This window comes from Cervus elaphus, chromosome 1 (genome assembly GCF_910594005.1).
Source record: "Cervus elaphus chromosome 1, mCerEla1.1, whole genome shotgun sequence".
NCBI classification, from domain to species: domain Eukaryota; kingdom Metazoa; phylum Chordata; class Mammalia; order Artiodactyla; family Cervidae; genus Cervus; species Cervus elaphus.
This window is the reverse complement of record NC_057815.1, coordinates 16,094,278-16,104,649: the sequence shown is the minus strand read 5'-3', so window position 1 is coordinate 16,104,649 and position 10,372 is coordinate 16,094,278.

The window sequence follows — 10,372 nt, the reverse complement described above, 5'->3', positions numbered from 1 at the left end:
GCCGGGTAGAATTTATCTTTCACACGACCCGTGGCTGCGGGATAGACTTTATCTTTCACACGGCCCGTGGCTGTGGGAATAGACTTTATGTTTCACAAGGTCCGTGGCTCTGGGAATTGATTTTATCTTTCACATTGTCCGTGGCTGTGGGGTAGACTTTATCTTTCATACGGTCCGTGCCTGTGGGATGGACTTTATCTTTCACACGGTCCGTGCCTGTGGGATAGACTATATCTTTCACACGATCCGTGGATGAGGGAATAGACTTTATCTCTAACACGGTCCATGCCTGTGGGATAGACTCTATCTTTCACATGGTCCGTGGCTGTGGGATAGCCTCTATCTTTCACACAGTCCGTGGCTGTGGGAATAGACTCTATCTTTCACACGGTCCATGGCTGTGGGATAGACTTTATCTTTCATACGGTCCGTGGCTGTGAGGTAGACTTTATTTGTCACACGGTCCGTGGCTGTGGTAGTAGACTTTATCTTTCACACGGTCCGTGGCTGTGGGATAGACTTTATCTTTCACACGGTCCGTGGCTGTGGGGTAGACTTTATTTGTCACACGGTCCGTGCCTGTGGTAGTAGACTTTATCTTTCACATGGTCCGTGGCTGTGGGGTAGACTTTATCTTTCACACGGTCCATGGCTGGGGGGTAGACTTTATCTTTCACACGGTCCGTGGCTGTGGGATAGACTTTATCTTTCACACGGTCCATGGCTGGGGGGTAGACTTTATCTTTCACACGGCCTGTGGCAGTGGGTTAGACTTTATCTTTCACACGGCCCGTGCCTGTGGGGTAGACTTTATCTTTCACACGGCCCGTGGCTGTGGGGCAGACATTTCTTTCATATGGCCCGTTCCTGTAGGATAGACTTTATCTTTCACACGGTCCGTGCCTATGGGATAGACTTTGTCTTTCACACGGCCCGTGGCTACAGGGTAGACTTTATCTTTCACACGGCCCGAGGCTGTGGGGTAGACTTTATCTTTCACATGGTCCGTGCCTGTGGGGTAGACTTTATCTTTCACACGGTCCGTGCCTGTGGGATAGACTTTATCTTTCACATGGTCCGTGCCTGTGGGATGGACTGTATCTTTCACACGGTCCGTGCCTGTGAGATAGACTCTATCTTTCACACTGTCCGTGGCTGTGGGATAGCCTCTATCTTGCACATGGTCTGTGGCTGTGGGAATAGAGTGTATCTTTCAAACGGTCCCTGGCTGTGGAGCAGACTTTATCTTTCACACGGTCCGTGGCTGCGGGGAGACTTTATCTTTCACACGGTCCGTGGCTGCCGGGTAGACTTTATCTTTCACACGACCCGTGGCTGCGGGGTAGACTTTATCTTTCACACGGCCCGTGGCTGTGGGAATAGACTTTATGTTTCACAAGGTCCATGGCTCTGGGAATTGATTTTATCTTTCACATTGTCCGTGGCTGTGGGGTAGACTTTATCTTTCATACGGTCCGTGCCTGTGGGATGGACTTTATCTTTCACACGGTCCGTGCCTGTGGGATAGACTATATCTTTCACACGATCCGTGGATGAGGGAATAGACTTTATCTCTAACACGGTCCATGCCTGTGGGATAGACTCTATCTTTCACATGGTCCGTGGCTGTGGGATAGCCTCTATCTTTCACACAGTCCGTGGCTGTGGGAATAGACTCTATCTTTCACACGGTCCATGGCTGTGGAACAGACTTTATCTTTCACACGGTCCGTGGCTGTGAGGTAGACTTTATTTGTCACACGGTCCGTGGCTGTGGTAGTAGACTTTATCTTTCACACGGTCCGTGGCTGTGGGATAGACTTTATCTTTCACACCGACCGTGGCTGTGAGGTACACTTTATTTGTCACACGGTCTGTGCCTGTGGTAGTAGACTTTATCTTTCACATGGTCCGTGGCTGTGGGGTAGACTTTATCTTTCACACGGTCCATGGCTGGGGGGTAGACTTTATCTTTCACACAGTCCGTGGCTGTGGGATAGACTTTATCTTTCACACGGTCCATGGCTGGGGGGTAGACTTTATCTTTCACATGGTCCGTGGCTGGGGGGTAGACTTTATCTTTCACACGGTCCCTGGCTGTGGGGTAGACTTAATCTTTCACACGGTCCCTGGCTGGGGGTAGACTTTATCTTTCACATGGTCCGTGGCTGGGGGGTAGACTTTATCTTTCTCACGGCCTGTGGCAGTGGGGTAGACTTTATCTTTCACACGGCCCGTGCCTGTGGGGTAGACTTTATCTTTCACACGGCCCGTGGCTGTGGGGTAGACATTTCTTTCATATGGCCCGTTCCTGTAGGATAGACTTTATCTTTCACACGGTCCGTGCCTATGGGATAGACTTTGTCTTTCACACGGCCCGTGGCTACAGGGTAGACTTTATCATTCACACGGCCCGTGGCTGTGGGGTAGACTTTATCTTTCACATGGTCCGTGCCTGTGGGATAGACTTTATCTTTCACATGGTCCGATCCTGTGGGATAGACTTTATGTTTCACACGGGCCCTGGCTGTGGGATAGTCTTTTTCACACGGTCCGTGCCTGTGGGATAGACTTTATCTTTCACACGGTCCGATCCTGTGGGATAGACTTTATGTTTCACACGGGCCCTGGCTGTGGGATAGTCTTTTTCACACGGTCCGTTGCTGTGGGATAGACTTTATATGTCACACGGTCCATTGCTTTGGGATAGACTTTATCTTTCACATGGTCAGTGCCTGTCAGATAGACTTTATCTTTCACATGGTCCGTGGCTGCGGGATAGACTTTATCTTTCACATGGTCCGTGGCTGCGGGATAGACTTTATCTTTCACACGGTCCGTGGCTGTGGTAGTAGACATTATCTTTCACAGTGTCCATGGCTGTAGGATAGACTTTATCTTTCACACGGTCCATGGCTGTGGGATAGACTTTATCTTTCATACGGTCCGTGGCTGTGAGGTAGACTTTATCTTTCACACGGCCCGTGGCTACAGGGTAGACTTTATCTTTCACACGGCCCGAGCCTGTGGGGTAGACTTTATCTTTCACATGGTCCGTGCCTGTGGGGTAGACTTTATCTTTCACACGGTCCGTGCCTGTGGGATAGACTTTATCTTTCACATGGTCCGTGCCTGTGGGATGGACTGTATCTTTCACACGGTCCGTGCCTGTGAGATAGACTCTATCTTTCACACTGTCCGTGGCTGTGGGATAGACTCTATCTTGCACATGGTCTGTGGCTGTGGGAATAGAGTGTATCTTTCAAACGGTCCCTGGCTGTGGAGCAGACTTTATCTTTCACACGGTCCGTGGCTGCGGGGTAGACTTTATCTTTCACACGGTCCGTGGCTGCCGGGTAGACTTTATCTTTCACACGACCCGTGGCTGCGGGGTAGACTTTATCTTTCACACGGCCCGTGGCTGTGGGAATAGACTTTATGTTTCACAAGGTCCATGGCTCTGGGAATTGATTTTATCTTTCACATTGTCCGTGGCTGTGGGGTAGACTTTATCTTTCATACGGTCCGTGCCTGTGGGATGGACTTTATCTTTCACACGGTCCGTGCCTGTGGGATAGACTATATCTTTCACACGATCCGTGGATGAGGGAATAGACTTTATCTCTAACACGGTCCATGCCTGTGGGATAGACTCTATCTTTCACATGGTCCGTGGCTGTGGGATAGCCTCTATCTTTCACACAGTCCGTGGCTGTGGGAATAGACTCTATCTTTCACACGGTCCATGGCTGTGGAATAGACTTTATCTTTCACACGGTCCGTGGCTGTGAGGTAGACTTTATTTGTCACACGGTCCGTGGCTGTGGTAGTAGACTTTATCTTTCACACGGTCCGTGGCTGTGGGATAGACTTTATCTTTCACACCGACCGTGGCTGTGAGGTACACTTTATTTGTCACACGGCCTGTGCCTGTGGTAGTAGACTTTATCTTTCACATGGTCCGTGGCTGTGGGGTAGACTTTATCTTTCACACGGTCCATGGCTGGGGGGTAGACTTTATCTTTCACACAGTCCGTGGCTGTGGGATAGACTTTATCTTTCACACGGTCCATGGCTGGGGGGTAGACTTTATCTTTCACATGGTCCGTGGCTGTGGGGTAGACTTTATCTTTCACACGGTCCCTGGCTGTGGGGTAGACATTATCTTTCACACGGTCCGTGGCTGGGGGGTAGACTTTATCTTTCATATGGTCCGTGGCTGGGGGGTAGACTTTATCTTTCACACGGCCTGTGGCAGTGGGGTAGACTTTATCTTTCACACGGCCCGTGCCTGTGGGGTAGACTTTATCTTTCACACGGCCCGTGGCTGTGGGGTAGACATTTCTTTCATATGGCCCGTTCCTGTAGGATAGACTTTATCTTTCACACGGTCCGTGCCTATGGGATATACTTTGTCTTTCACACGGCCCGTGGCTACAGGGTAGACTTTATCTTTCACACGGCCCGTGGCTGTGGGGTAGACTTTATCTTTCACATGGTCCGTGCCTGTGGGATAGACTTTATCTTTCACATGGTCCGATCCTGTGGGATAGACTTTATGTTTCACACGGGCCCTGGCTGTGGGATAGTCTTTTTCACACGGTCCGTGCCTGTGGGATAGACTTTATCTTTCACACGGTCCGATCCTGTGGGATAGACTTTATGTTTCACACGGGCCCTGGCTGTGGGATAGTATTTTTCACACGGTCCGTTGCTGTGGGATAGACTTTATCTTTCACACGGTCCATTGCTTTGGGATAGACTTTATCTTTCACATGGTCAGTGCCTGTCAGATAGACTTTATCTTTCACATGGTCCGTGGCTGCGGGATAGACTTTATCTTTCACACGGTCCGTGGCTGTGGGAATAGACTTTATCTTTCATGTGGTCTGTGCCTGTGAGATAGACTTTATCTTTCACATGGGCCTTGGCTGTGGGGTAGTCTTTATCTGTCACATGGTCCGTGGCTGTGGGAGTAGTCTTTATCTTTCACACGGTCCGTGGCTGTGGGAATAGTCTTTATGTTTCACAAGGTCCGTGGCTCTGGGAATTGAATTTATCTTTCACATGGTCCGTGGCTGTGGGGTAGACTTTATCTTTCATACGGTCCGTGCCTGTGGGATAGACTTTATCTTTCACATGGTCCGGTGCTGTGGTATAGACTTTATCTTTCAAACGGTCCGTGGCTGTGGGATAGACTTTATCTTTCATACGGTCCCTGCCTGTGGGATAGACTTCTTCACACGGTCCTTGGCTGTGGGGTAGACTTTATCTTTCACATGGTCCTTGGCTGTGGGAGTAGTCTTTATGTTTCACACGGTCCGTGGCTGTGGGAATAGACTTTATGTTTCACAAGGTCCGTGGCTCTGGGAATAGAATTTATCTTGCACATGGTCCGTGGCTGTGCGATAGACTGTATCTTTCACACGGTCCGTGGCTGTGAGATAGACTTTATCTTTCACACGGTACGGGCCTGTGGAATAGACTTTATCTTTCACACGGTCTGTGCCTCTAGGACAGACTTTATATTTCACACGGTCCGTGCCTGTGGGATAGAATTTTTCACACGGCCCGTGCCTGTGGGATAGACTTTATCTTTCACACGGTCCATGCCCGTGGAGTAGACTTTATCTTTCATACGGTCCGTGGCTGTGGGATAGACTTTTTCACACGGTCCGTGCCTGTGGGATAGACTTTATCTTTCACACGCTCCGTGCTTGTGGGATAGACTTTATCTTTCACACGGTCAGTGCCTGTGGGATAGACTTTATCTTTCACACGGTCCGTGGCTGTGTGGTAGACTTTATCTTTCACACGGTCTGTGCCTGTGGGATAGACTTTATCTTTCACACGGTCCGTGGCTGTGGGGTAGACTTTATCTTTCACACGGTCCGTGCTTGTGGGATAGACTTTATCTTTCACACGCTCCGTGCTTGTGGGATAGACTTTATCTTTCACACGGTCAGTGCCTGTGGGATAGACTTTATCTTTCACACGGTCCGTGCCTGTGGGATAGACTTTATCTTTCACACCTTCCGTGTCTGTGGGGTAGACTTTATCTTTCACACGGTCCCAGGCTGTGGGAGTAGACTTTATCGTTCATACGATCCATGTCTGTGGGAATAGACTTTATGTTTCACAAGGTCCGTGGCTCTCGGAAGAGACTTTATCTTTCACATGGTCCGTGGCTGTGGGGTAGACTTTATCTTTCACAAGGTCCGTGGCTGTGGGATAGACTTAATCTTTCACATGGTCCGTGGCTGTGGGGTAGACTTTATCTTTCACATGGCCCGTGGCTGTGGGATAGCCTCAATCATTCACACAGTCCGTGGCTGTGGGAATAGACTCTATCTTTCACAGGGTCCATGGCTGTGGGATAGACTTTATCTTTCACACGGTCTGTGGCTGTAGGGTAGACTTTATTTTTCACACGGTCCGTGCCTGTGGGATAGACTTTATCTTTCACACGGTCCGTGGTTGTGGGATAGACTTTATCTTTCACACGGTCCGTGCCTCTGGGCTAGACTTTATCTTTCGCATGATCCGTGCCTGTGGGATAGACTTTATCTTTCACACGGTCCGTGGCTGTGGGATAGACTTTACCTTTCACAAGGTACGTGCCTGTGGGATAGACTTTATCTTTCACACGGTCCGTGCCTCTAGGACAGACTTTATCTTTCACACGGTCCGTGGTTGTGTGATAGACTTTATCTTTCACACGGTCCGTTGCTGTGGGAATAGACTTTATCTTTCACACGGTCCGTGGCTGTGGGAATAGATTTTATCTTTCACAAGGTCCGTGGCTGTGGGATAGACTTTTTCACACGGTCCGTGGCTGTGGGATAGACTTTATCTTTCACACGGTCCGTGCCTGTGGGATAGACTTTATCTTTCACACGGTCCGTGCCTGTGGGATAGACTTTATCTTTCACATGATCCGTGGCTGTGGGATAGACTGTATCTTTCACACGGTCGTTAGATGTGGGAACAGACTCTATCTTTCACACGGTCCGTGGCTGTGGGATATACTCTATCGTTCACCCCGTCCGTGGCTGTGGGGTAGACTTTATCTTTCACACGGTCCGTGGCTGTGGGGTAGACTTTATCTTTCACACGGTCCGTGCCTGTGGGGTAGACTTTATCTTTCACATGGCCCGTGCCTGTGGGGTAGACTTTATCTTTCACACGGTCCGTGCCTGTGGGGTAGACATTATCTTTCACACGGTCCGTGGCTGTGGGGTAGACTTTATCTTTCGCACGGCCCGTGGCTGTGGGGTAGAGTTTATTTTTCACACGGTCCGTGACTGTGGGGTAGACTTTATCTTTCACATGGTCCGTGGCTGTGGGAGTAGTCTTTATCTTTCACACGGTCCATGGCTGTGGGAATTGACTTTATGTTTCACAAGGTCCGTGGCTCTGGGAATTGAATTTATCTTTCACATTGTCCGTGGATGTGGGGTAGACTTTATCTTTCATACGGTCCGTGCCTGTGGGATAGACTTTATCTTTCACATGGTTCGGGGCTGTGGTATAGACTTTATCTTTCACACGGTCCGTGGCTGTGGTAGTAGACATTATCTTTCACAGTGTCCATGGCTGTGGGAAAGACTTTATCTTTCACACGGCCCGTGGCTGTGGGGTAGACTTTATCTTTCACACGGCCCGTGGCTGTGGGGTAGACTTTATCTTTCACACGCTCCGTGGCTGTGGGATAGACTTTACCTTTCACACGGTCCGTGGCTGTGGGGTAGACTTTACCTTTCACACGGTCCGTGGCTGTGGGGTAGACATTATCTTTCACAAGGTCAGTGGCTGTGGGGTAGACTTTATCTTTCACACGGCCCGTGCCTGTGGCATAGACTTTATCTTTCACACGGCCCGTGCCTGTGGCATAGACTTTATCTTTCACACGGCCCGTGCCTGTGGGGTAGACTTAATCTTTCACACGGTCCGTGGCTGTGGGAATAGACTTTATGTTTCACACGGTCCGTGGCTGTGGGAATAGACTTTATCTTTCACACGGTCCGTGCCTGTGGGATAGACTTTATCTTTCACACGGTCCGTGGCTGTGGGATAGACTCTATCTTTCCCTTGGTCCATGCCTGTGGGATAGCCTCTATCTTTCACACGGTCCGTGGCTGTGGGAATAGACTTTATCTTTCACACAGTCCATGCCTGTGGGATAGACTATATCTTTCACATGGTCCGTGGCTGTGGGATAGCCTCTATCTTTCACACGGTCCGTGGCTGTGGGAATGGGCTTTATCTTTCACACGGTCCGTGGCTGTGGGGTAGACTTTATCTTCAACAAGCTCCGTGGTTGTGGGATAGACTTTATCTTTCATACAGTCCGTGGCTGTGGGGTAGACTTTATCTTTCACATGGTCCGTGGCTGTGGGGTAGACTTTATCTTTCACACGGTCCGTGGCTGTGGGAATAGACTTTATGTTTCACAAGGTCCGTGGCTCTGGGAAGAGACTTTATCTTTCACATGGTCCGTGGCTGTGGGTTAGATTTTATCTTTCATATGGTCCGTGACTGTGGAACAGACGTTATCTTTCACATGGTCCGTGGCTGTCGTAGAGACTTTATCTTTCACACGGTCCGTGGATGTGGGATAAACTTTATCTTTAACACGGTCCGTGCCTGTGAGATAGACTCTATCTTTCACACTGTCCGTGGCTGTGGGATAGACTCTATCTTGCACATGGTCTGTGGCTGTGGGAATAGAGTGTATCTTTCAAACGGTCCCTGGCTGTGGGGCAGACTTTATCTTTCACACGGTCCGTGGCTACGGGGTAGACTTTATCTTTCACACGGTCCTTGGCTGCCGGGTAGAATTTATCTTTCACACGACCCGTGGCTGCGGGATAGACTTTATCTTTCACACGGCCCGTGGCTGTGGGAATAGACTTTATGTTTCACAAGGTCCGTGGCTCTGGGAATTGATTTTATCTTTCACATTGTCCGTGGCTGTGGGGTAGACTTTATCTTTCATACGGTCCGTGCCTGTGGGATGGACTTTATCTTTCACACGGTCCGTGCCTGTGGGATAGACTATATCTTTCACACGATCCGTGGATGAGGGAATAGACTTTATCTCTAACACGGTCCATGCCTGTGGGATAGACTCTATCTTTCACATGGTCCGTGGCTGTGGGATAGCCTCTATCTTTCACACAGTCCGTGGCTGTGGGAATAGACTCTATCTTTCACACGGTCCATGGCTGTGGGATAGACTTTATCTTTCATACGGTCCGTGGCTGTGAGGTAGACTTTATTTGTCACACGGTCCGTGGCTGTGGTAGTAGACTTTATCTTTCACACGGTCCGTGGCTGTGGGATAGACTTTATCTTTCACACGGTCCGTGGCTGTGGGGTAGACTTTATTTGTCACACGGTCCGTGCCTGTGGTAGTAGACTTTATCTTTCACATGGTCCGTGGCTGTGGGGTAGACTTTATCTTTCACACGGTCCATGGCTGGGGGGTAGACTTTATCTTTCACACAGTCCGTGGCTGTGGGATAGACTTTATCTTTCACACGGTCCATGGCTGGGGGGTAGACTTTATCTTTCACACGGCCTGTGGCAGTGGGTTAGACTTTATCTTTCACACGGCCCGTGCCTGTGGGGTAGACTTTATCTTTCACACGGCCCGTGGCTGTGGGGCAGACATTTCTTTCATATGGCCCGTTCCTGTAGGATAGACTTTATCTTTCACACGGTCCGTGCCTATGGGATAGACTTTGTCTTTCACACGGCCCGTGGCTACAGGGTAGACTTTATCTTTCACACGGCCCGAGGCTGTGGGGTAGACTTTATCTTTCACATGGTCCGTGCCTGTGGGGTAGACTTTATCTTTCACACGGTCCGTGCCTGTGGGATAGACTTTATCTTTCACATGGTCCGTGCCTGTGGGATGGACTTTATCTTTCACACGGTCCGTGCCTGTGAGATAGACTCTATCTTTCACACTGTCCGTGGCTGTGGGATAGCCTCTATCTTGCACATGGTCTGTGGCTGTGGGAATAGAGTGTATCTTTCAAACGGTCCCTGGCTGTGGAGCAGACTTTATCTTTCACACGGTCCGTGGCTGCGGGGTAGACTTTATCTTTCACACGGTCCGTGGCTGCCGGGTAGACTTTATCTTTCACACGACCCGTGGCTGCGGGGTAGACTTTATCTTTCACACGGCCCGTGGCTGTGGGAATAGACTTTATGTTTCACAAGGTCCATGGCTCTGGGAATTGATTTTATCTTTCACATTGTCCGTGGCTGTGGGGTAGACTTTATCTTTCATACGGTCCGTGCCTGTGGGATGGACTTTATCTTTCACACGGTCCGTGCCTGTGGGATAGACTATATCTTTCAC